We start from the raw sequence: 27,078 nt of genomic DNA, 5'->3' as shown, positions 1-27,078 counted from the left end.
CATTTCTTTGGGGGGTCGCACAACCCTCCATGTGCTCGCGGTAGCCTGACTGCCATTAGGTACCGAGATGAGATCCTCAGACCCCTTGTGAGACCATATGCTGGTGCGGTTGGCCCTGGGTTCCTCCTTATGCTAGACAATGCTAGACCTCATGTGGCTGGAGTGTGTCAGCAGTTCCTGCAAGATGAAGGCATTGATGCTATGGTGGACTGGCCCGCCCGTTCCCCAGACCTGAATCCAATTGAGCACATCTGGGACATCATGTCTCGCTCCATCCACGCACCACAGACTGTCCAGGAGTTGGTGGATACTTTAGTCCAGGTCTGGGAGGAGATCCCTCAGGAGACCATCCGCCACCTCATCAGGAGCATGCCCAGGCATTGTAGGGAGGGCATGGATTGAATTTCAATAGAAACACTAAGGAGCGCTAGTGATATATTAATAAAGAATATTTTAATTAATTTTTAAAAAGAATTTTTAAAAAGAAGATTAATTACCACAAAATTACCAATTTACCTGATAATTACAAGGTAACATATACCACAATAGTAAGAATAGAGTGAATATATAAATCAGCTGATTAGCTCATATAAAAAATGCAGTTCTGCAGTCCAAATTTGTAGTCAGGAAGTCCTCCAATTTAGTATAATAATGTGAGGGATAAAGAGAACGTCCCACAGCTTTTGTGAATTGATACTTTGTATTTGTTGTAAGATTCCTCGTTTTACGAGGCACTGGTCTCACCCATAATAGCTGGTCTCTGCTGATTCCCGTCGATGGTCGTTTGCAGCGTAGACTGCGGGCGGCTAAACGTGTGCCTCTTAAGGATGTTTGGAGGAGGCGCCGCACGTTCACAACAGTCGGTCTGCTGACGGGGCTTTTCAAGCACAGCGGTGAAGTGTAGAGATGTATCGTCTCGTCAGACGCCAGCAGTGGGGAGACTTTGAGTTTAAGCAAGATGTTGTAGAGAATATGGAGGCTCCTTCACGGACAAGCAGTAACCACAGCCCTCAACGCGTTTCTCCGCCCCAAACGAACGGCGGTTTCATCAGGAGGTGTAGATATCCAGTGGAAAGATCAGTGGGTATTTAAGTCCCTTTGTGTCCAATCAACATTGGGATGGTGGTATGCACACCTGAGTTTTTACTCAGTGTTTAGATTACTTAGGTGGATGTTTTAGAAAGCTTTGTATCCAATCAGGGGTAATTGAGTTGCAAACACCTGAGTGGTCCCTCGGCGCTGCATTCATTATACAATCAGTTCATAACTTATGATTGGTACAGATGTATTGTTTAAAAACAAAAAGACAAATAAAACAGAGCAAAATTTGTAATACATAAATAAACATATCGAATAGAGGCACTAATCACATGAGTCCCCACATATTCAAATAGCGTGTATATATTGAGCATGTTACTATATATCTCAATGTTTCTTATTTTTATTATAGGATTCTTTCATCATAACAGGGCTCATGTGTTCCATGCCCCCTATCGATCCACACGTATGAATAACCAATACATATATGTATATATTAATTCAGACTCTAATATTAAATAAAGAGCAACATCCTATAAAAATATGGCCATGTTCTAATCCAGGCCGGCATCCCAGAGGGACATAGTTGCGGTTTTTTCCTTAAGGATCTCTTAAGAAAGATTTATAGTTCTAGATACCCTATCTTAAACGAGCAGCCACAATAGTCTAGTGGGTACGCAATTGGGCTTTGGTAAGAGAGGTCATCAGTTTGAGTCCAATCTGGGGACAATAGCTACACATAGTTATTACTTATATAATTTTTATTTTTTTATTTTTTTATTTTTTAAATTTTTTATTACTTTGGTGTTTGTAGCGTTTTTGTATACATATGTTTATGCACACCACTACTGATTATCAATAGGAACCAGAATATAGAGAACATGAATACACATATACACACAAACAAAAAAGTGAAGAAATTTTATCTATATGTTGCTTTCCGTTCTCCAGGCAAACATAATGAGCCCAAGTAGCGGAAGTCACAATAGTGCAGCATTATCCATTAAAAAAGCTAGTCGTTAGCAAGTATATTGTTTATTTCACCCCTTTCACTTCTCATTTTTGATATTATCAGGGGGCACACCCAGCTAGATTAACACCTGGGTATAACTCAGAGGGGAGGGGGGGGGGGGAGGGGTTAGCAGAAAGAACAAGGGAATTTTCGTTTACACGTTATTTAGCTCAATATTTTCATTAAGACCCAAGGGAAACAGGGTATCCAGAACACATATCCAGTAGGCTTCCCTATTACAAAGGAGATTATATCTGTCCCCACCTCGGGGTGTCTGTTTTATATGTTCTATTCCCTGTATATGTAGAACCCCACAGTCCCCTTCATGTAAAGAGTTAACATGTCTAGGTACACTATGAATTGTTGATTTTTTATTTATTAATCTTCTGTGTTCCAAAAACCTAGTATTAAGGGAACGTGTGGTTCTGCCAACATATTGGCTCCCACAGTTACACGAGATTAGGTAGACAACAAATGTAGTATGGCAGTTTATATTGCCCATGATATCAAAAGATTCTTTGGTTCTGCAGGATAAGAATTGTGTACTCTCTTTAATTGTAGGGAGGGCATACAGGCACGTGGAGGCCACACACACTACTGAGCCTCATTTTGACTTGTTTTAAGGACATTACATCAAAGTTGGATCAGCCTGTAGTGTGTTTTTCTACTTTAATTTTGAGTGTGACTCCAAATCCAGACCTCCATGGGTTAATAAATTTGATTTCCATTGATACTTTTTGTGTGATTTTGTTGTCAGCACATTCAACTATGTAAAGAACAAAGTATTTAATAAGAATATTTAATTCATTCAGATCTAGGATGTGTTATTTTAGTGTTCCCTTTATTTTTTTGAGCAGTGCATATATAGACCCTGTTAAGTAGATTTAGAACAGGTTTTAAGAGCAGGACAACAGGCTTCTGACCAGCTATATGCGAAGCAACACACACACGGGATGACAGAGTATGAAGGTGTGCAACCCCTGTGTCAGCAGCAGCAACAGTGTACCCAGCCACCAATGACATTTCGACAAAAGGTACCATTGCAGTGACTTTACCCACAGGAGACACAGGGGCTTCAAGAACTGTTTTTATGCACAACTAGATTCCTCCCCATTTACTTACAGACCAGGCCATTGAAGCAACTGGACTGGGAGGTCAAGCCCTACCCCCACAAGAAAGCAAGATGATGCCCTTACTCATCAATGATGAAGCCACACCGGTCCCAGTGGCATTCCTGACCTCACTCACCTGTCCAGCCAACCTTTTGGGAGCAGACATCCTAGCCTGATGCAAGTGAAGAAAGAAAAAGTAGGTAGGGCAAGTGAAGAAAGAAAAAGTATGTAGGATAATAAATGGATCATGAAGAGAGAGGTGATTGAAAAAAGAAAAGTTGTAAAGCAATATGAAGGTCCCATGAAAGTTTGAAGACTAAAAGAAAGTCTGTTTTGAAAAAGGAAAAAAAAAAGGCATCTGACAGTGGTCAGTATTACATGGCAAGATTACAGAGGTGATGCCATGATCAGAAGATTTGGAGCACCAGCAGCTCCAGAGTTGAAGCAAGAATTAAGGATCAAGACAGAAGAAGTACCAGAAGGCAAATAAATTATGCTTCTTCTGCCAATATGAAGTACAGGCTTCTTCAGGTACCTCCAAGTGAACATAATGTCTCCAGAAGAAACAACAGAAGGTATGGTCCAGTCACCTTGCCCACTGGAGAAGGACGTTTGTGTCTAATGAATACTGGAGCCAGCAGACGCAGAAGACAGCAGAGGGGGGTGTTAGGATTCTGTTCAGTATGTGTCTGGTGTCAGCTGATCCATATGTGTTCTGTTCCTTTGGCTCTGTGTACATGCAGCTCAGCAGGTGCACAGGGTTTGTAATTAGAGTTAACACTCCCAGCCTGGCTTTGTTCATTGGTTAGTGTGGCTGTTAAAGGCCAGCTAGCTGAGTTCTCCGACGCCGGTGATATTATACTACTTTCCTGCCTGAACTATCTGCATTGCCTGGTGTCTTTGTCCTAGCTCCTGTTCATGCCGAGAAGCCTGGTCTGCCAGTTCATGTTATCCTGCCACAACCATTCTTGCCAGTTCATGTTCATGCCAGGACTATTTAGCTAAGTATTATGGACTTTCACTGTGCTCTGTGGATTCTCTAGTATTCATTACTTGTGTTACATGTTACTATGGACTTCCTCTATGCCTGCATGCTGTTATGCTTTATTGTACTAGTCCTGTAATCTGAGTTCCGTGGATTATATTACTCTGGTTCCTTATTCAACTATCTCATTACTCTGCTGCAAGTCTCAGTCTGAAAAACCATTTACTCTCTGCTCATATTGTACCCTGGATTGTTACTGTGATTCCTCTGCCATACCTTATTATACCACTGCTATAATAAAGTACTTAGTATTCCTGCACTTCTGTGGACATTCATTACCTGCAACAGTGATTGTGATACTTTCTAGTCCTGTATTCAAGTCCTGGCTAATAGCTGTGTTATATTACTCACCTGCTGTCCATAACTAGTGTAAAGTGTGGTGCTGCACATTCCAGTATTAAAGGGAGAGTCCATAGTCTGCTAAACTTTAATTCTGCTACAACTCGCTCAAGTTATTACAGTATTCCACAGTCAAGTCTGGTTAACCATTTCTATGTCACTCTGCCTACACCTCCAGTAGTGATCCTCTCCTTGTAATTCACCTGCCAAACATTAGAGGAAGGTGAATTGTAACAGGGGGTACCACAAGAACTAATGACATCAGAAACACTTGAAGGGACAGGAGATGCAAGAACTACAGTCACCAATACCAGTCCAGTTCTTGACCTCGAGTACATGTCCAGTGACTTTGCTGGGACACGATGTACTGAAGCTTATCCAAGTGAGAATACAGTACACACAAGCAGAAGTTGAGTTTTCCAGCAACTTATCAAAGGAGGTACAGAACCATTTAGAAGCAAGTTCGAACAGAAGTTCAGTATTGGCTCGTTCCTGCAGTACCATTTGTGGAAAAAACTAAGCAATACTGCTAGACCACATTACCCCAGTGAGGGGCTACATCACCAGGTGATTTAACCAGAAGACACACAGATAATACAGTATGTGAATGACCTACTGATTGCCACCACCACTGAAAGAAGTACCAAGAAGAGACAGTGTCCTTATTGACGTTTCTGGAAGAACAAGACTGCAGAGCCTCGAAAGGAGAAATTGCAGCTAGCAAAGCAAAAAGTAATCTTCCTAGGACACTCAAGGTACCCAACCTCTAACAAAAGAGAGAATGAAATTCATAATGCAAGCCAAGGTGCCAACTAGTGTCAAGCAAGTCAGATGATCATTCCTGGGCCTAGTAGGATACTGTAGAGAATGGATACCTCTAGCATCAGTCTACATGCAATAATTGTATGACAACACTGAAAGGGAGGGAGGGTCCACATCCTACACAGCAACAGATGAATTAAGTAATTAAATAATTGGAAGCAGCAGTTGCCTCATCTCCGGCCCTAGGACTACCTGACTATAGAAAAAGGAGGCCATGCATGGGAGTCCTTACGCAAAAATATGGACTAAGGCAGAGACCAGCCTACCACTCAAGCAAGCTTGACAACATTACTCAAGGTGCACCTACCGGCATCAGAGCAGTGGCAGCAGTCATAGAAGAGGACAAGAGCACAGACATAGTGCTGAATCATGAGCTTATCATCCAGCTACCACATGCAGGTACAGAGAAGCTTCAACAAGCAAGAACCAAACACCTGTCAGCAGCACGGCTGACCAAGCATGAAGTAGCACTGCTAAGTGCAACAACTTGACCATCAGAAGATGTAATACCCTCAACCCAGCAACCCTTTTACCAGCTTTAATAAATAAAGGTGTTGAATCTCAAGATTCAATAGGAGGGAGAAACAGATTATATTCTATGTTGATGGATCAGCAAGAAGATGATGAGGACCAAAAGGATGGTCCAGGAATGGAATAATAATAAGAAGAAAATAATTCTGATAATCAAATTTTTTCTTTTTTCCCACGATTGTGTGGAATGGAACAAGTAATTCAACCCTTGCCATATGTTACAGACACAGCCCTACCTAATGCTCAGCATGAGCTATATGTGGATGGATCAAGGTACTATGAGGATGGAATTCCTTATACAGGATATGCAGTAACCACTAAACATGAAGTTGTGGATTCAGGATCCTTACCATCCCAAAACAGGATTGTGGGCCAAATATGGAAAAGCAGAGGCTTCAAGACGGCAAGTGGCAAAAACATACAACATGCTTCACTGATCAGAATCCAGTTCAGAGCTCTGCAAGGGCCACAGAAAAGGTTGCAGTAATGAAGATCCAGGCACACGCAAGAAATGATGCTCCTGAAACAAGAGGCAACAATCTGGCAAGATGCTGAAGCCAAGAGGGTAGCAAAATGGCCCCAGCAGAAAAGGCAAGCCTATACAGTAACCATTCCAGTGCCAGACCAAATGCCTGATTATGCTACGCTGATTAAACTTCAGAACCAAGCAGGAGAAAATTATAAAGTAGCCTGTGGATGAAGAAAGCAACCATACAACCAGTGAAGGTAGCAATCTACACTACACAGACAGAAGAAACAGAAAGGAGCAAAGCCTCAAATGCCTGATCTACAGGATTTGAAGAAATTTCTGGAACAAGCAGGTCCTGAAGAAAAAGCAGCATGGCAGAGAAGAGGAGCCAGGCAAGAAGAAGAAACTTGTTTATGGAAATTAGAAGAAAAGTTATGCTTACCCAGAAGCTTATATCCACTTATGTGTTAAGTCAGCCATGGACTCCCACACCTGGGAAAGGATCAAATGGGAAATTTAGTTAATGATAGATGGATAGCTCCATAAGTTTATCCAGACGCAACCAAGTTTGTACAAGCCTGCTGGATATGTGGAAATGTCCAATCCAGGACAGAAGGTCAAGACAACCCTTGGAGCAATCCCCAAAAGTTATTTTCCATTTCAAAGACTGCAAATTGACTATATTTAGCTGCCAAAGATGTACTGGTAGTCACAGACATTTTCAGTTATTGGCCAATGGCAAAAGTTAAAGCAAAATCAATAGCTAGAAAATTAGTTTCAGAAGTTATTTGCAGATATGGAGTACCAAAAGTTATAGTAGCAGATAGCGGTGTTTATTTCATTGGAGAAATAATGTAGCACATAATGCATGATTTGGGAATACAACAGGCATTCCATGTGTTGTATCGTCCGCAGAATAGTGAATGTGTCACAGAAACCAGAAAGGGATGCTAAAGTGTTTATTTTTAGTACTGGTTAATAGTAGAACCATATTAAGTAAAACCACAGGTTATTCACCTTATGAAATATTGTTTGATAGCATACCTAAGATAGGATGTTATTATCCACAAGATACGGTAATTTGACTGCATATGTTAAGTCTTACTGAAGAAACTGACACCTCTGTATTCTCTAGTTTTTGCCTCTCTCCCAGATTCAGGAGCAGATCTGAATCCCCCAAGCTTTAACCAGGAGATTGGGTGTATCTGGAAAGACATGTGAGAAAGTCACTTGAGCCCAGATTTGATGGTCCATATCAAGTGTTGCTGACCACGTCCACTTCTGTAAAAATTAAGGAGAGAGAGAATTGGGTCCCACTGCAAACTTGCCCAAGTTAAGTTTGAACAATGAAATATACAAACATGCAGAGGCTAATTGGGCCTAAACCAGACCAGAAGTGGTTAACTTCAGTACTTATTATAGTATACCCCTCATAGGAGAGGGTAGGGACTGGCATGTCCGCCAATCCAAAGTTACCAGTGTTTAATATGTAAGAAGTGTGGTATCAAAGACACTAAATCGTGTGTCCATTCAAGTTAAAATAAAGATCATGAAATCTTCAGGATTTCAAAGATACCAGTTAGTTAAGAGATGCTGGGCTCACATGGGCCCACATCTGGAAAAGAGGGGAATGGACATTTGTCCCCATTACATATGAGCGTATGGGGTTTCTAGATTTCTTTGGAGCAAATACATATTATAAAATAGAGTATGACACTTTTAGATATGTATGAAGAGAACTCCAAGAATGTGTTGTACATTTATCACTAATGAAACAGATAATGCACACGAAGTGGTTCGGAGATATGTCCAAGAAATAGAAGATAAAAAACAGGTATATGCCAACAAACATAATACTCCTGACTCCCTGGAGGGGACTTGGGGGAAAGGGAGGATGATTTTCCTCTCTTGGCTAAATCCTACTAAGTGGTTTAGTGTAATCAAAGGATGGATTGTTGGTAATTTTAATGTTTTTATTAAAATTTGTTGGCTTAGCAATTTGCATATATCTGTTTTTTAAGATACTATTTTGTCTCCTTTCAGCTTGCAAAAAGTCTATAAACTCAAGATTTAAGACCTCCAAGCTTAAGAAGTTACAGAAGAGCTTGGCAAGAAAGAGCCGTGAGCAGTCTACCTTGATGGATATGAGTGAACGGCCATCAACCCTCCGTTGGATAAAGTGAAAAGCACCATCTCTCGGGGATATAGCCATTAGCCCCATCATAGCTAGACTGTTTGCCTAGACTCGTTAGGTAGAGATTTTGTGATGCCTTGTAGCTCAACTGTAATGTCAGATTATTATACATAGGATGGACTGAGAAAGACAGCATTATGCTAGAACAGTTTTCAGCCATTTTGTATAGCAGTAGCCATGTGTTTGAATATAGAGAAATGCTTTTGCTTTAAGGTTATAAGTAATGCTGACATTTTATTAGTTAGACAGAAGTTCCTCTGAGAACCAAGGTTAAGCTAATCGCTTATCTCCTGGAACATGTTTTGAGAACAGTGTCTACAGACTGACTCTCAAGGATTGTAATGTCTCATAACTTCTATGTGTGAGAAATGACGCTTATACTTATGTTTTGTGACGTGTAAAAAATTCCTGTATATGCCTATAAGAACCCCTAGACAATAAACTGCTTCAGACTCATCTTGTGGAACATACCTCGTGTCATGTCTACTTTTTGAGCTCCCAATCGATTGGTCCAAGGTAATTTAAACAGACAACTGAAGGAACTTGATAGAGGAGAAGGTTTTATCTCCAACACGCTGTGAGGTGTAGAGGTATGCTCTACTGTACCGCATATTGTTATATAACTCCTGAAAAATAATGGAGAACAAAAATGTGTAGGATAAAATAGGGAAAGATCAAGAACCACTTCCTCCTAGTGCTGAAGCTGCTGCCACTAGTCATGACATAGACGATGAAATGCCATCAACGTCGTCTGCCAAGGCCAATGCCCAATGTGATAGTAGAGGGCATGTAAAATCCAAAAAGCCAAAGTTCAGTAAAAAGACAAAAAAGAAGAAATTTAAATGGTCTGAGGAGAAACGTAAACTTGCCAATATGCCATTTACGAGACGGAGTGGCAAGGAATGGCTAAGGCCCTGGCCTATGTTCATGACTAGTGGTTCAGCTTAACATGACGATGAGAGCCCTCATCCTTCTGCTAGAAAAATTATAAGCACTAAACTGGCAAAAGTACAGCAAAGAACTGTGCGTTCTAAAATGGTATCACAAATTCCCAAGGATAGTCCAAGTGTGTCTGCGGTTGCGATACCTGACCTTCCCATCACTGGACGGGAAGAGGTGGCTCCTTCTACCATTTGCACGCCTTCTGCAAGTGCTGGAAGGAGCACCCACAGTCCAGTTTCTGAAATTCAAATTGAAGATGTCACTGTTGAAGTACACCAGGAAGAGGATATGGGTGTTGCTGGCACTGAGGAGGAAGTTAACGATGAGGATTCGGATGGTGATGTGGTTTGTTTAAATCAGGCACTGGGGGAGACACCTGTTGTCTGTGGGATGAATAAGCCCATTGTGATGCCTGGGCAAAATACCAAAAAAGCCACCTCTTCGGTGTGGAATTATTTCTCCACAAATCCGGACAACAGGTGTCAAGCCTGTAATAAGTAGGGGTAAGGACGTTAACCACCTAGGAACATCCTCCCTTATACGTCACCTGCAGCGTATTTATCAGAAGTCAGTGTCAAGTTGTGAAACTTTGGGTAAGAGTGTAAGCAGTCCCCTGACACCTAAATCCCTTCTTCCTCTTGTACCCAAGATTCTGAAAGCCACACCACCAACTTCCTCAACATCACCTTCCTCCTCAGTCAGGAACGTCAGTAGTCCTGCAGGCCATGTCGCTGGCAAGACTGAGGAGTCCTCTCCTAAATGGGATTCTTCTGGAGGATTCTGGAGTGGTACGCCTACTGTTGCTGCCGCTGCTGTTGTTGCTGCTGGGAGTCGATCGTCATCCCAGAGGGGAAGTCGGAAGACCACTTGTACTACTTCAACTAAGCAATTAACTGTCCAACAGTCCATTGTGAGGAAGATAAAATATGACAGCAGTCATCCTGTTGCAAAGTGGATAACTGAGACCTTGACAGCTATGTTGGTGTTAGATGTGCATCCGGTATCCACCATTAGTTCAGTGGGACTTAGAGAATTAATGGAGGTTCTGTGTCCCAGGTATCAAATCCCATCTAGGTTCCACTTCTCTAGGCAGGCGATACAGAGAATGTACAGAGACGTCAGATTCAGTTCTACCCACTGTTCACTTAACCACAGACATGTGGATAAGTGGAAAAGGGCAGAATAAGGACTATATGACTGTGACAGCCCACTGGGTAGATGTATGGCCTCCCGCAACAACAACAGCAGCGGCACCAGTAGCAGCATCACGCAAATGCCAACTCGTTCCTAGGCAGGCTACACTATGTATCACCACTTTCTGTAAGAGGCACACCGCTGACAACCTCTTACGGAAACTGAGGGACATCATTGCACAATTGCTTACCCAATTAGACTCTCCTGGGGATTTGTGATATCGGACAATGCCACCAATATTTTGCTTGCATTACATCTGGGCAAATTCCAGCACATCCTATGTTTTGCACATACAATTAATTCAGTGGTGCAAAATTTTTTGCTTCAGTGGATGGAGGAGCAGCAAAAGGCCATTCAAGACTATACATTCACCTACGATATAGGCAAAGAAGGGGGAATGCACCTGACTCAATCGCAGTGGAGAATGATTTCCGTCTTGTGCAAGTTTCTCCAACCCTTCGAACTTGCCACACGTGAAGTCAGTTCAGACACTTCCAGCTTGAGTCAGGTCATTACCCTCATCATGCTTTTGAAGAAGCAGCTGGATAAATAGAAAGAGGAGCTAAGATGCAGCAATTCCGCTAAGTATGTGGGACTTGTGGATGGAGCCCTTCATTCGCTTTGCCAGGATTCAAGGGTGGTCAATCTGTTGAAATCAGAGTACTACATTTTGGCCACCATGCTCGATCCTAGGTTTAAAGCCTACATTGTTTCTCCTTTTCCGGCAGACACAAGTCTGCAGAGGTGCAAAGACCTGCTGGTGGAAAATTGTCAACTCAAGCGGAACGTGATCCGTCAACAGCTCCTCTTTCACTTTCTCCCGCAACTGGGGCTGCCAGGAAAAGGATGATGCAGGGCAGTCAGGAGCAAGTTCTGACATCTGGTCAAGACTGAAGGACCTGCCAACGATTACTGACATGTCTACTGTCACTGCATATGATGCTGTCACCGTTGAATGAATGATGGACGGTTATATGAGTGACACCGTCCAAGTAGGCATGTCAGACAGTCCGTATGTATGCTGGCAGGAAAAAGAGGCAATTTAGATGCCATTGCACAAACTGGCTTTATTTTACCTAAGTTGCCCCCCCTCCAGTGTCAAGTTGCCCCCCATCCACTGGACTAGACTTATACGCTACACCACTGGACTGTGCTTATACAGCAGCATCACTGGACTTATGGAAGCACAGTACACCACCACTGGACTTATGGCAGCACAGGACACCACCACTGTGACTGGACTGATGCAGCACAAGACACCACCACTGGACTGGACTTATACAGCAGCACCATTGGACATATGGCAGCACAGGACACCACCATTGGAGTGACTGGACTGATGCAGCACAAGACACCACCACTGGAATGATGCAGCGCAAGACAGCACCACTGGACTGGACTTATAAAGTAGCACTGGACTTATGGCAGTACAGGATACCACCACTGGACTTATGCAGCACAAGACAGCACCATTGGACTGGACTTATACAGCAGCACTGGACTTATGGCAGCACAGGACACCACCACTGGACTTATGGCAGCACAGGACACCACCACTGTGACTGGACTGATGAAGCACAAGACACCACCACTGGACTGATGCAGCACAAGACAGCACTGGAAATACACATAAGAGCAGGTCGCCACCCCACGCACCACCCGACTTTCCTGCACAGACACTGAGGAGACATGTCCTCTCGCTACACTCTCCAGGACTGGAGTGAAAATGGCGGTGACACGCTGCTGTTTATATTGAATCCAAGACCCGCGAGATTTCAACAGCGGGATGATGACGTTTTGCCTCGTTCTGGTTTCCGAGTCTGGCGGGAAAGCCCAAGCCAGACTCAGATCCGGACACGGAGCGTGAAGTTCGGGGGGGTGTGGGGTGGGGGGGGGGTTCGGTTCTCATGGAACCGACCCCGCTCATCTCTACCTATTATATATTCAAATTTCCATAACCCCACTTCTAAATTCCCATTTCATGCACTGGTCGAGAGATCTTGTAAAGTATGGACCAAAGGGAGAGAGAGGGGTTGCATAGACTAAATGGAAACAGGCCAGCCCATCATCACTTTGTTGGAGCAAGTAATACTGTGGGCCCTAGGAATTATGGTAGGAATTGTCGGAGAAGTATTATGGGTAAACAAACTTCTAAAGAGGAAGGAGTGAGTAGAAGGTATCATATGTGCCCAGAAAAAGAGAGTTACACAGTGAAGCTGAATTGAAATAAAAGGAGACAAAAGGAATGAACAGTGTTACTGGGAGTAACAAAGTAAAATCAGTTAAGGGAAAGCAAAGGTTAGTCTCAAATGAACAAAATAAGAATAAAAAAAATCTGGAACTCCAGACAAGTTATAGGACTGTGAGGGAAAATAAGAATCGTAATAAAGGAAGGAGGCTGCCCAGTACTGCAGTCATAATCTCACAAACTGCAGAAGAAAGATTTATCTGCCAGAAATAGCACAGGAGCCTGGGAGAGTTTCTTTTATGAAGTAACACTCTAGGAGATAACTTACTATCATAAACTGAAATTACCTGTGAAATTATTGCTACAACTAGGCAGATTGTATAGGAAGTTTAACACTATTGCAGTACTGCAGGTCAATTAGTAAGACATGGATTCTGTGTGGAGCAGGAGGGATCCGTCCACACAGGGAAGAAAAGGCAGGCGTGAGCACACATAATGGCTGCAGCTTGCAGAGTGGAGTCAGTCTGGACGACTGCTGCAGCCTGTGTATCCAGCCCAGGTGAGGTTGGAAAAGCTAGCCAGGCTGCAGGAGGCAGTCCTAGAGATCAGTATAATGGGAAGTCACTGGAGGCCAAGAGGCCAGTGTTTAACCCTGTGGCATACCTCCCAACATGACCCTCTCCAGGAGGGACACAATGCCCTGCTTCTGGACTTTTCTCTTAATTTGTGATTACCATCACCTGTTTTGAACAGGTTTATGGATAAGAAAGGTGTTTCACCACAGGTGATGGCAATCATACATTAAGAGGGAAGTCCAGGAGCAGAGCTTTCTGTCCCTCCTGGAGAGGGTCATGTTGGGAGGTATGCTGTGGAAGCCAGGGTAGACCACCAAGCTCAGTGACTGAGCTTATGTTGCTGGGAAGAAGCCAGAGCAGTGAGCCTTGAGTGTGAGTAGGCTGGAAATCTGGAGTTCATAAATGCAGAAGGCAAGGAAAACCTGAGAACTGTGGGGTAGATTTATTAAGCTCGATGAAGTGATAAAGTGGAAGGTGATAAAGGACCAGCCAATCAGATCCTAGCTACCATGTCACAGGCTGGGTTTGAAAAATGGTTAGGATCTGACTGGCTGGTCCTTTATCACCTACCAATTTATCACTTCACTGAGCTTAATAAATCTGCCCCTGTATGTGAGTAATTGTGGCAGCCAAGCGAGGCTGAAGCCTGGGGATATATCTGAAAGAAGCAGGCAAGACTTTTAGACTTTGGGTCTAATTCAGATCTGATCGCAGCAGCAAATTTGTTAAGTAATGGGCAAAATCATGTGCACTGCAGGGGCAGATGTAACATGTGCAGAGAGAGTTAGATTTGGGTGGGGTATGTTCAAACTGAAATCTAAATTGCAGTGTAAAAATAAAGCAGCCAGAATGTGCCTGGCACAGACACAAATTAACCCACCCAAATCTAACTCTCTGCACATGTAACATCTGCCCTCTCCCTGCAGTGCACATGGTTTTGCCCATTAGCTAACAAATTTGCTGCTGCAATCAGGTCTGAATTAGGCCCATTGTGAGAGACTTTGATTGCAGACTAGTATAGTGAGAGGCAAAGACAGGGGCCTTTCTAGAATGGAGGAGGCCCGTGTGCAGGCTCCGGTTGTTGTTGTTCCTCCTCCTCTCTAGCCGGAAGCGCTGTGTAGACTCTGGGAGGCCATTTTCCCAGTGATTTTTCTTCTGCGCATGCGCGAATCACCGGGAAAATGGTTCTCCGGGACTCCGGAGGGTACATTTTTCAATTAATGTGTGCAGGGTGTGCGGTGTGAGCCCCCCTGGACCTCCAGGTGCCCGTGTGCACCGCACTGCGAAGAAGTGAGTTAGTGTCCTGAATATGGGAAAGGCTGTTTGTTCATTTTATTTACAGTATGCTGCCAGTAAAGCATTGCTTTCATATATTTACCTAAAGAGCTGTACTTGCATCCTTACTAAGCATCTAGGCACAGAACCAGTACACCCCTCTACCAAGTTAATTACCCCAGATCACTGGACCTTGACAGTGTCACACCAATTCTAGTGTGGCTACTTCCATTGCCTGTATTTACACAGAAGATTTTGTGTTATCTAGCAAAAAAGTCCAGTAATATACAGTATATCTGGTGTACTACAACAGACTAACAAAAGCTGTTGGCCTTTATATGGTATCTATCCTTAAAGGGATCCGCTCCTATTGGAGAGTGCTAATCTTCACCTCTATATATTCGAGAATTCATCTACGATATTGCAACTGTATACCCATTAAATCCAGATTGAATAGCCTTAGCTGGCACATCTAGTGGTTTATCTTCTTTTCACTTTTATCACGTACAATTTGGGCAATGACTATACACCCCTGAAGAAGTCCTGCGTGATGAAACGCGTTGGGTTGTATATTCTTTTCAATGTCTGGTCCATCATGATTAAATATCATCAAAAGACTCTATTTCACCGAAATCCTGCTGGATAAATTAAATATACATCAAAACTCTGCAAAATTGTACAGATGTTGTTTATGGATTATTGTATATTTGAAACAATTACATTGTGAATAATTTTTTTTAATAAGTGAGGTTTTATTGCTAAATACTGTATATCGACATTGTTAAACAGTTTACTGTGAATGGTTTAAATAAGGAACACCATTATTAGCGCTCTCAGATCAGTTTGCTATTTGTTATTTAAGAATCTTTGCTAACAAGAGATTCATCTAGAGGTACTGCTTAAAAATTATATCTTAGCGCAACTGGGTTTATCTATATATATCTATATATATCTATATATATATATATATGAAGATTATCCCGCACTCTCACCAAATCCAGACACCAACTGGGGTGCCAAATCAGAGTCCAATCCAATCAGAGGATGGACCCATAGTACAGTGCAGTGTTTTCCACTGAGCGTGGAAATGATAGCTCTCTCCAGACAAATTCAATGCAAACAAAATAGTATTTACTTAAAGTTCCAAACAGTTCCAGATTTGTACAATATTTTGCTCACCAACGTTTCTGTCCCCATCCGGGACCTTTTTCAAGGTACAGTATCACAACAATCCAGCAATAGTCAGAAATGCAAATGTAGTAAATAAGGGGAACTGGACCTCAGGATCATGCCTCCCAGGCCCGTCATATACCTATACCTATTAAGAACACAAGTACCAAACACCGCCCATTGCATTCCTATGACCGGTTTGTAAGAAAAAAGAAGAAATAAGAAAAAGTAGAAAAATGTAATGGTGTTCTTCTGATATGGTAGTGCAAAATACGTCTATCTGGATTTATACTTATTTTATTTTCTATTTTATTGTTATTCACTGATCTATTGCCTTGGTGTGCTCACTCCCAGGTCTCTAATATACCTTCAGTATAGCCATGGCAGCAGGTTAGCTCCAGTGGCAATACTAGTATATTGCCTTTAAGTATATATGTTTATTATGTCCCCCTGGACCTAACGCGATCCATAAAAGCTCAGGAAGTATGATGTCCTTTATTTAGCCCCCTTATACAAACTAGCATCACTTAGTATAGCCCGCCGCCGGGAGACGTCACCATGGAGACGCGATGCATCGCTTATCCGAAAGTGACGAACCGTCTCCTTGGGAACGCGGCGCACGGTAGTATGCGCCCTCCCTCCTTGAAAGACCTACTTACCCGGAGGTGACGTATCGTCTCCATGGGAATGCGATACACGGAAGTGCGCGCACACTCCCACGCTGTAATTCAAGATATTACCCTAATTAGTTCTCAGACAAAATAGTATTTACTTAAAGTTCCAAACAGTTCCAGATTTGTACAATATTATGGTCACCAACGTTTCGGACCCCAACCGGGACCTTTTTCAAGGTATCACAACAATCCAGCAATAGTCAGAAGTGCAAATGTAGTAAATAAGGGGAATTGGACCTCAGGATCATGCCTCCCAGGCCCCTATTATATACCTATACCTATTAAGAACACAAGTACCAAACACCGCCCACCGGGACCTGCTGTTGCGTTCCTATGACTGGAAGTTACATCATTTCCTGTTTCGGCACATATCACAATTATATATACATATATTTCATTCATAGACATCATAATAGCCCTATTCAGTCCACCTGGCCGTAGATGGGGCGATATAGCCAAAAATAGTTTTTGTTTGCGTTGAATTTGTCTGGAGAGTGCTATCATTTCTACGTTCAGTGGAAAACACTGCACTATATATATATATATATATATATATATATATATATATATATATATAATCATGGCTATTCCCCCATAGTAGGGAGAGAAAGCAGGAGTCTTGAAAAAAAAAAAAAAAAAAACTGTTTTATATCTTCTGCGAAACATGCGCAGGATAGATAGATAGATAGATAGATAGATAGATAGATAGATAGATAGATAGATAGATAGATGCACCTTGTTGGAAATTGACATGTAAGTAAGCACATGATGGAGTTAATGTGAAGATAAATAAATCAATATAAAATTTAAATATATATAAATCACAAATCTATTAACAAAGGTTTGTTGTCCTTTTGCTTCTAATATATAACACTATTTAGGATTCTAATATTGGTGGGCCTGTTTTTGTGCCAATGGAGAGGCATGTTATTCCTTCAATGTACTAAAGACAATGAATCTGATGTCGGTTATGAAACTATAAAAGTTTAGTGTATGTATTGAATAGTTCCTTTTTATGCATAATATGATTATATAAATATCTATTATACTGTTTTTAAAATATTTCTTTTGCTGTAACTCATTAAAAGAAATTATGAAATTTTTATGTACTTTCCTCTTTTTCCTGGATGTATTGAATAGTTCCTTTTTACGCATAATATGATTATATAAATATCTATTATACCGTGTTTGAAATATTTCTTTTGCTGTAACTCATTGAAATTTTTTATGTACTTTCCTCTTTTTCCTCCATTTGTATTTTAAAAAATCCAGCAGAAGTCCACACCCCTGATGAAGTCCGTTGAGGACGAAACGCGTTGCGTTATATGAAAGTCACCATCCAAAATTGATTGAACTGGATGATGGTTGATGTGAAACTTTTTTAATGAATTCTGTTTTATGACAAATTTATTAAATACATTGCTCTTAAGATTTGCCTTCTGTTGGTCAAAAGTTTGGTAAATATTCACATTGAGCGCCCTCATAATACTGTTTTTATCTATTGTCTTTTCTGACCCTCTGCTAGTGGGAGGGTTTTTTGAGGTGCAGCCACAGTATAGTGCTGGAGAAAGGTAAAATGTATTGTTGATATAGATATAGCTATATATATATATATATAGCTATATATATATATATATATATATAAAAGTATAATGAATTTGCATATGGAAGACTTTTGAGTACACCCAATTATTATAATTACATTGGAGACTAGTGGAGACTGATTTGGGTTCCACTCATTGTATGTCACCCCAACAAGTGAGTCTAAAACATGAGTCCGGACTTTGTGGTCTCTCTCTCTGTATGTGTGTGTGTGTATATATATATTTATCCGCATGTATATAATTATACTGAGCACGATATTTAAATAGGATTCACATAAGCTTTATCATCCACACCTCCGTATCTTTGTAACCACATTCTAATTCTGTTATACACTATATGTTTTATGGACCAAGTATTAGTTCACTCCAATCTCCAAATTCTCTCAGCTCTATCATCTGTACACTATAATGTGTATTAAGAAGTCTGCTTCACTAATAACACTGTTCTTAATTAAGTTATCTTTTTGCTATTAATGGCTGTCTTTAAATAAGAATGATGTTATTCTGATATCTTAATTTATTTGTTTCTATGTGTGGAATTGTTGCTATGACACTGGAGAACACTGGAGAGTCATTTCCATATAATGGACTACTAAGAAATGGCTGCCGCACACTGAGACCCTATGGACATAATCTTGCCGAAAATGGCCACCGCTATATGGACACACTGAACACTACAGTCTACTCTATGAAATAGGAGCCCCTGGACCCTGCATGAACATGCAGCCCATGTGACCGCGCTGAATCGCTGAGGGGCGCATGCGCAGATGAAATTGGATGTGGGGCGGAAGTGACGTGCCGCGACCGCCTCAACCGCCGCAACCGCCACAACCGGAAGTGTGGCGGAAATACCGCTACTTACAGATTTTAAAGACTGTTCCCTTTACTATTGGACTTCTAAACAATCGTTCCCAACTAATAACATGTTGTACAACCCTCAACTAAGCTGTAATCCATTGCTATATGTGCAGGTTCATATATTTAAGAATATCTGCTAACTAATTAGATCACATGACTTCTAATGATGTCACTACCCTCCCACTAAGGGGTATGGCTATATATAGCTGCCAAGGTTCATTTTGTCCCTACCCTGTGAAGAAGTCTCATCAGACGAAATGCGTTGGTGACCTGTACCTACCTCACTCTAAGCTAAGAATACTTTTAATTTGCTCTTTTATTTGGTGCTTTTAGATCAGTTGTGTATTTTATTGTCCCAATTTTTATGTATCTCCTTTATGTTTGAATTTTATGTCAATAAATAGCTTTTATATATTTTTAAGCATACTGGCAATTTTATAACTTTTACGGACACCGAGGTCGCTACTCACCTCATCCCCTCCTTTTTTCATATATATATATATATATATATATATATATATATAAAATCAATCAGGAGGGCCGTATCTAGGTGTGTGCTGATGGTGCCTTTCACACAGCACAAATGCACTGGGGGGCACAATCTGGCAGCACACCCTCCCTTCCTCCGCACGGCCACTATCTCTGGTCAGGGCCGTCTTAACAGCAGTGTAGGCCCCTGGGCACAGCAATACACTGGGCCCCCTACCCATCCTCCAGCAGTAGGGGTGGGGGATGCTATCAGCGGCAGCTTTGATGTCCCACGGGCGGTAGGGGGTGTTCTATCTTCCGCTCGGCATGTAGGACCTAGAGCAGTTATTTCTGCTAATTACTCCTTTACTGTACAGATGGTGCTAAACTGTAGAAGGGGGCATTGGGCTTAAAGAAGAATCCCTGGTACATGACATCCTGGGTGGTAGGGGTGTTTAATACGTAGGGGAGGGATGGATAGTGGAGTGGGCTTAATATTTATAATTTTCCGGTGGGAGGGCAGCTTGCTTGACTGCATATATTTCATGTTCCTGAAAATATATTTCTTAGCTTTGAATGGGATAAAAAAGTAGAGTCCCACCTTTCAGAAAGTACTGGGGACTTGGGGATCAGAGTTCAGGAGCCAGAGCAATTCATCAATGAAAATCTAAGACTGCATATTGGGCGTGTGGAGCTGGAGCAGAGACCAGCTGCTTGAAGGCTGATATCTCTGGTTCTGGGCATAGTAGAGACAGAACCCGAGATATCTAGCTGGGAAGAGCAATTAACAGGCTTGGATGGGGACCACTGCTTTCAAGTCGGATATCTCCAGTTCCCCATGGCCGATTTTAAAAAATCTGGCACCCCTGGAAAGAGGGGACCCTCAGCTATCAGCCTATGGCCCTTACACTCCTGGGGCCCTTGGGCAAGAGCCAATTGAGCCCATACGAAAAGAAGGCCCTGTCGGATTCGGGTGTGTTTTGGATTCGGGTGTTTTTTACAAAAAACCCTAAAAAACAGCTTAAATCATAGAATTTGAGGGTCATTTTGATCCCATAGTATTATTAACCTCAATAACCATAATTTCCACTCATTTTCAGTCTATTCTGAACACCTCACACCTCACAATATTATTTTTAGTCCTAAAATTTGCACCGAGGTTGCTGGATGGCTAAGCTAAGCGACACAAGTGGCCGACACAAACACCTGGCCCATCTAGGAGTGGCACTGCAGTGTCAGGCAGGATGGCCCTTCCAAAAAATACTCCCCAAACAGCACATGACGCAAAGAAGAAAAAAAAGAGGCGCAATGAGGTAGCTGTGTGAGTAAGATAAGCTACCCAAGTGGCCGACACAAACACCTGGCCCATCTAGGAGTGGCACTGCAGTGTCAGGCAGGATGGCCCTTCCAAAAACTACTCCCCAAACAGCACATGACGCAAAGAAGAAAAAAAAGAGGCGCAATGAGGTAGCTGTGTGAGTAAGATAAGCGACCCAAGTGGCCGACACAAACACCTGGCCCATCTAGGAGTGGCACTGCAGTGTCAGGCAGGATGGCCCTTCCAAAAACTACTCCCCAAACAGCACATGACGCAAAGAAGAAAAAAAAGAGGCGCAATGAGGTAGCTGTGTGAGTAAGATAAGCTACCCAAGTGGCCGACACAAACACCTGGCCCATCTAGGAGTGGCACTGCAGTGTCAGGCAGGATGGCCCTTCCAAAAACTACTCCCCAAACAGCACATGACGCAAAGAAGAAAAAAAAGAGGCGCAATGAGGTAGCTGTGTGAGTAAGATAAGCGACCCAAGTGGCCGACACAAACACCTGGCCCATCTAGGAGTGGCACTGCAGTGTCAGGCAGGATGGCCCTTCTAAAAAATACTCCCCAAACAGCACATGACGCAAAGAAAAATGAAAGAAAAAAGAGGTGCAAGATGGAATTGTCCTTGGGCCCTCCCACCCACCCTTATGTTGTATAAACAGGACATGCACACTTTAACCAACCCATCATTTCAGCGACAGGGTCTGCCACACGACTGTGACTGAAATGACTGGTTGGTTTGGGCCCCCACCAAAAAAGAAGCAATCAATCTCTCCTTGCACAAACTGGCTCTACAGAGGCAAGATGTCCACCTCATCATCATCGTCCGATTCATCACCCCTTTCACTGTGTACATCCCCCTCCTCACAGATTATTAATTCGTCCCCACTGGAATCCACCATCTCAGATCCCCGTGTACTTTCTGGAGGCAATTGCTGCTGGTGAATGTCTCCATGGAGTAATTGATTATAATTCATTTTAATGAACATCATCTTCTCCACATTTTCTGGAAGTAACCTCGTACGCCGATTGCTGACAAGGTGAGCGGCGGCACTAAACACTCTTTTGGAGTACACACTGGAGGGAGGGCAACTTAGGTAGAATAAAGCCAGTTTGTGCAAGGGCCTCCAAATTGCCTCTTTTCCCTGCCAGTATACGTACGGACTGTCTGACGTGCCTACTTGGATGCGGTCACTCATATAATCCTCCACCATTCTTTCAATGGTGAGAGAATCATATGCAGTGACAGTAGACGACATGTCAGTAATCGTTGGCAGGTCCTTCAGTCCGGACCAGATGTCAGCATCAGCAGTCGCTCCAGACTGCCCTGCATCACCGCCAGCGTTGGGCTCGGAATTCGTAGCCTTTTCCTCGCACCCCCAGTTGCGGGAGAATGTGAAGGAGGAGATGTTGACAGGTCGCGTTCCGCTTGACTTGACAATTTTCTCACCAGCAGTTCTTTGAACCCCTGCAGACTTGTGTCTGCCGGAAAGAGAGATCCAACGTAGGTTTTAAATCTAGGATCGAGCACGGTGGCCAAAATGTAGTGCTCTGATTTCAACAGATTGACCACCCGTGAATCCTGGTTAAGCGAATGAAGGGCTCCATCCACAAGTCCCACATGTCTAGCGGAATCGCTCTGTTTTAGCTCCTCCTTCAATGCCTCCAGCTTCTTCTGCAAAAGCCTGATGAGGGGAATGACCTGACTCAGGCTGGCAGTGTCTGAACTGACTTCACGTGTGGCAAGTTCAAAGGGCAGCAGAACCTTGCACAACGTTGAAATCATTCTCCACTGCGCTTGAGACAGGTGCATTCCACCTCCTTTGCCTATATCGTGGCCAGATGTATAGGCTTGAATGGCCTTTTGCTGCTCCTCCATCCTCTGAAGCATATAGAGGGTTGAATTCCACCTCGTTACCACCTCTTGCTTCAGATGATGGCAGGGCAGGTTCAGGTTTTTTTGGTGGTGCTCCAGTCTTCTGTACACGGTGCCTGCACGCCGAAAGTGGCCCGCAATTCTTCTGGCCACCGACAGCATCTCTTGCACGCCCCTGTCGTTTTTTAAATAATTCTGCACCACCAAATTCAAGGTATGTGCAAAACATGGGACGTGCTGGAATTTGCCCAGATGTAATGTGCGCACAATATTGCTGGCGTTGTCCGATGTCACAAATCCCCAGGAGAGTCCAATTGGGGTAAGCCATTCTGCGATGATCTTCCTCAGTTGCCGTAAGAGGTTTTCAGCTGTGTGCGTATTCTGGAAAGCGGTGATACAAAGCGTAGCCTGCCTAGGAACGAGTTGGCGTTTGCGAGATCCTGCTACTGGTGCCGCCGCTGCTGTTCTTGCAGCGGGAGGCAATACATCTACCCAGTGGGCTGTCACAGTCATGTAGTCCTGAGTCTGCCCTGCTCCACTTGTCCACATGTCCGTGGTTAAGTGGACATTGGGTACAACTGCATTTTTTAGGACACTGGTGAGTCTTTTTCTGACGTCCGTGTACATTCTCGGTATCGCCTGCCTAGAGAAGTGGAACCTAGATGGTATTTGGTAACGGGGGCACACTGCCTCAATAAATTGTCTAGTTCCCTGTGAACTAACGGCGGATACCGGACGCACGTCTAACACCAACATAGTTGTCAAGGCCTCAGTTATCCGCTTTGCAGCAGGATGACTGCTGTGATATTTCATCTTCCTCGCAAAGGACTGTTGGACAGTCAATTGCTTACTGGAAGTAGTACAAGTGGTCTTCCGACTTCCCCTCTGGGATGATGATCGACTCCCAGCAGCAACAACAGCAGCACCAGCAGCAGTAGGCATTACACTCAAGGATGCATCGGAGGAATCCCAGGCAGGAGAGGACTCGTCAGACTTGCCAGTGACATGGCCTGCAGGACTATTGGCATTCCTGGGGAAGGAGGAAATTGACACTGAGGGAGTTGGTGGGGTGGTTTGCGCGAGCTTGGTTACAAGAGGAAGGGATTTACTGGTCAGTGGACTGCTTCCGCTGTCGCCCAAAGTTTTTGAACTTGTCACTGACTTATTATGAATGCGCTGCAGGTGACGTATAAGGGAGGATGTTCCGAGGTGGTTAACGTCCTTACCCCTACTTATTACAGCTTGACAAAGGCAACACACGGCTTGACACCTGTTGTCCGCATTTCTGTTGAAATACTTCCACACTGAAGAGCTGATTTTTTTGGTATTTTCACCAGGCATGTCAATGGCCATATTCCTCCCACGGACAACAGGTGTCTCCCCGGGTGCCTGACTTAAACAAACCACCTCACCATCAGAATCCTCCTTGTCAATTTCCTCCCCAGCCCAAGCAACACCCATATCCTCATCCTGGTGTACTTCAACACTGACATCTTCAATTTCACTATCAGGAACTGGACTGTGGGTGCTCCTTTCAACACTTGCAGGGGGCGTGCAAATGGTGGAAGGCGCAAGCTCTTCCCGTTCAGTGTTGGGAAGGTCAGGCATCGCAACCGACACAATTGGACTCTCCTTTGGGATTTGGGATTTCGAAGAACGCACAGTTCTTTGCTGTGCTTTTGCCGCAAGTCTTTTCTTTTTTCTAGCGAGAGGATGAGTGCTTCCATCCTCATGTAAAGCTGAACCACTAGCCATGAACATAGGCCAGGGCCTCAGCCGTTCCTTGCCACTCCGTGTCGTAAATGGCATATTGGCAAGTTTACGCTTCTCCTCAGACGCTTTTAATTTTGATTTTTGGGTCATTTTTTTACTGATCTTTTGTGTTTTGGATTTTACATGCTCTGTACTATGACATTGGGCATCGGCCTTGGCAGACGACATTGATGGCATTTCATCGTCTCGGCCATGACTAGTGGCAGCAGCTTCAGCACGAGGTGGAAGTGGATCTTGATCTTTCCCTATTTTTTAAACCTCCACATTTTTGTTCTCCATATTTTGCGCACAACTAAAAGCCACCACAGGTATACAATGTAGATGGATGGATAGTATAGTATCTCCTATATAATAGCCCTATTCTGTGACTTTGTGACTCATTTGCTAACGCTGGGCGGAGTCACAACACTGGGCGGAGTTAGTCAAATGAGTCACAGATCTGGCCAAATCTATAGGAGACTAGGAGCAGAAGCAGATAGTATGGGCATGGCACAGGCAGGGATGCATACCTCCCAGCTTTCTGCAGGAGCTTTCTTCAGGCAGAAGGAGGGACACACACTCGGCAAAAAGGGGGCGTGGCTTCACGGGAGGGCCTCCGTTTTCGTCAGTGAGGGGGCATGCCCAGTGCTCTGTGAGCTGCTGGCATGCCCCCAGGGGCTGATTATGAGTCCAGGGGGCCCAGGGCACTTGAGACAGGGGAGCCCTATCTCATTGCTGTGCCTGCTGTGGGGTTGGGGCGTGACCTAATCGCGGGACGCGAGGCCACGCCCCCTTATGCAAATTCCAGGATTTATTTATTTTTTATGGAATTTTGGCCCCTCAGCTAGGGCTAAATCCAGAGGAGGTGGTCGCTCCCCCCTACACACCCGCACAGGCAGAAGAAAGCAGGGAGACTGCTGCCTCCCTGCAACACCACAGACCTGCCAACACGCAGCAGCGTGTGCTGACTGTAGCTCAATGCTGCCGCTGTTGCTGGCAGGACGGGGGAGCTTCTGAGCTGGGAGAGAGCTACTCGAGCCGGGGGGCCCCCTAAAACTGTGGGGCCAACGGTACGTACCCCCTGCCCCCCCCCCCCTTAATCTGGCTCTGCTGCCGGAACCCCCCATTAATCCGTACCCCCTGATGCCCCCTCTCCCTCTGTCTCCACTATTCACCGCTGCTCATGCTAAGCAGAACAGCGAGTACAGGAGCTTTCCAACTGCCCCCCCCACCCCCCCCCACCCCACCGCCGCGGGACACTGCAACCTGCGGGTGGGACAGCGGGACAGACCCCCAAAAATGGGACTGTCCCACGAAAATCGGGACAGTTGGAGGTATGGGGGTGTGTGAGGGGGTATGCCGTACAGACAGACAGGCACCGGCTCACTGTGTGCTTGACCCCCCACATCAGCATACTCAGCAGGGTCTCTCTGGCACGGAGGAGCGTCACTTTCTGGCACACTCCACGCTTCTTAGCTGCAGTTTTGTGGGGCACCTGCCGCTGTGCAGGTTCCGTACCGCCTCTGTTATCTCCAGCCCCAGCAACCCCACCGCTACCTGCAGCGCTGCCGCCCACAGTGAGGTGCGCCCAGCTTCTTCACACACTTTAGCCGGCAGGTAGCGCTGCAGAAGTCCGAGCTGCTTGCAGGCTCCGACCCCCTCCTCCCTCCAGCCGCAGCGTCTCCTGGGAGCTAACCAGTCACTCCCAATCTCCCATTACCACAGTGCCTGGCAGCCGCGAGGTCCGCGCCACGTGCATGCTATGACCCCCTCCTCCCTCCAGCCGCAGCATCTCCTGGGGGCTAACCAGTCACTCCCAGTCTCCCCTTACCACAGTGCCCGGCAGCCGCGAGGTCCGCGCCACGTGCATGCTATGACCCCCTCCTCCCTCCAGCCGCAGCATCTCCTGGGGGCTAACCAGTCACTCCCAGTCTCCTCTTACCACAGTGCCCGGCAGCTGCGCGAGGTCTGTGGTGTGTGACTGAGGAGGGGGGGGAGGGATGCGGACGGGCAGAGGAAGCAGGACTCCAGCCTAAGAGAGTCAGCCATGCCAAGCCTCCACCAGCAGCAGATCCCAACAGGTTGGAGTGGAACAGCAGCAGCCAGCAGCAGTGACTCCGGTAAGACACATCTGTCTGTCACCACTGTTTTGTCCCTAATACCAATCTCTCCCGTGCCCTGTGTTCTGTCATGTCCCTGTCACCCCTGGCCTCGCCCTGCCACCCTTATCCTGGCCCTTTCACCCTTATCCTGGCCCTGTCACCCTTATGCTGGCCCTGTTACCCTATCCTGGCCCTGTCACCCCTGTGCTTGCCATGTCAACCCTATACTGGCCCTGTCACCCCTGTCCTGGCCCTGCCGCCCCTACCCTGGCCCTGTCACCCCTATCCTGTCCCTGTCATTTCTGTCCTGGCCCCGTCGCCCCTGTCCTGGCCCCGTCACCCCTGTTCTGGCCCCATCACCACTGTTCTGACCCTGTCACCCCTGTCCTGGCCCTGCTACTACATACCCTCCAACTACCTTTTTGGCAGGTACAGTACCCGCAGCGCCTCCAGACCTCTCCCCAATGCACCACACCTCCGCACCTTCCCCTCCACCACATGCGGCACTCCACCCCTCCC

At 44.7% G+C, this 27,078-nt stretch overlaps 1 protein-coding gene across 5 annotated transcripts in view; it reads right to left on the bottom strand.

The window, feature by feature from the left end:
* Positions 1-27,078, bottom strand: part of LOC134966584 (uncharacterized) — a 178,983-nt gene that overhangs the window by 134,325 nt on the left and 17,580 nt on the right. Inside the window, exon 2 of one of the 5 annotated variants that reach the window (XM_063943455.1) lies at positions 9,034-9,188. The exons of the other annotated variants lie outside the window; for them this stretch is intronic. The gene's annotated coding sequence lies outside the window, so the exon portion shown is untranslated. The remainder of the gene's footprint in view (positions 1-9,033; positions 9,189-27,078) is intronic. 5 annotated transcript variants of the gene reach the window in all.

The sequence above is a fragment of the Pseudophryne corroboree genome, chromosome 10 (genome assembly GCF_028390025.1).
Source record: "Pseudophryne corroboree isolate aPseCor3 chromosome 10, aPseCor3.hap2, whole genome shotgun sequence".
Classification (NCBI taxonomy): Eukaryota; Metazoa; Chordata; class Amphibia; order Anura; family Myobatrachidae; genus Pseudophryne; species Pseudophryne corroboree.
The sequence above is the reverse complement of the archived record's forward strand: the minus strand, read 5'-3'. Positions and strand labels throughout refer to the sequence as shown.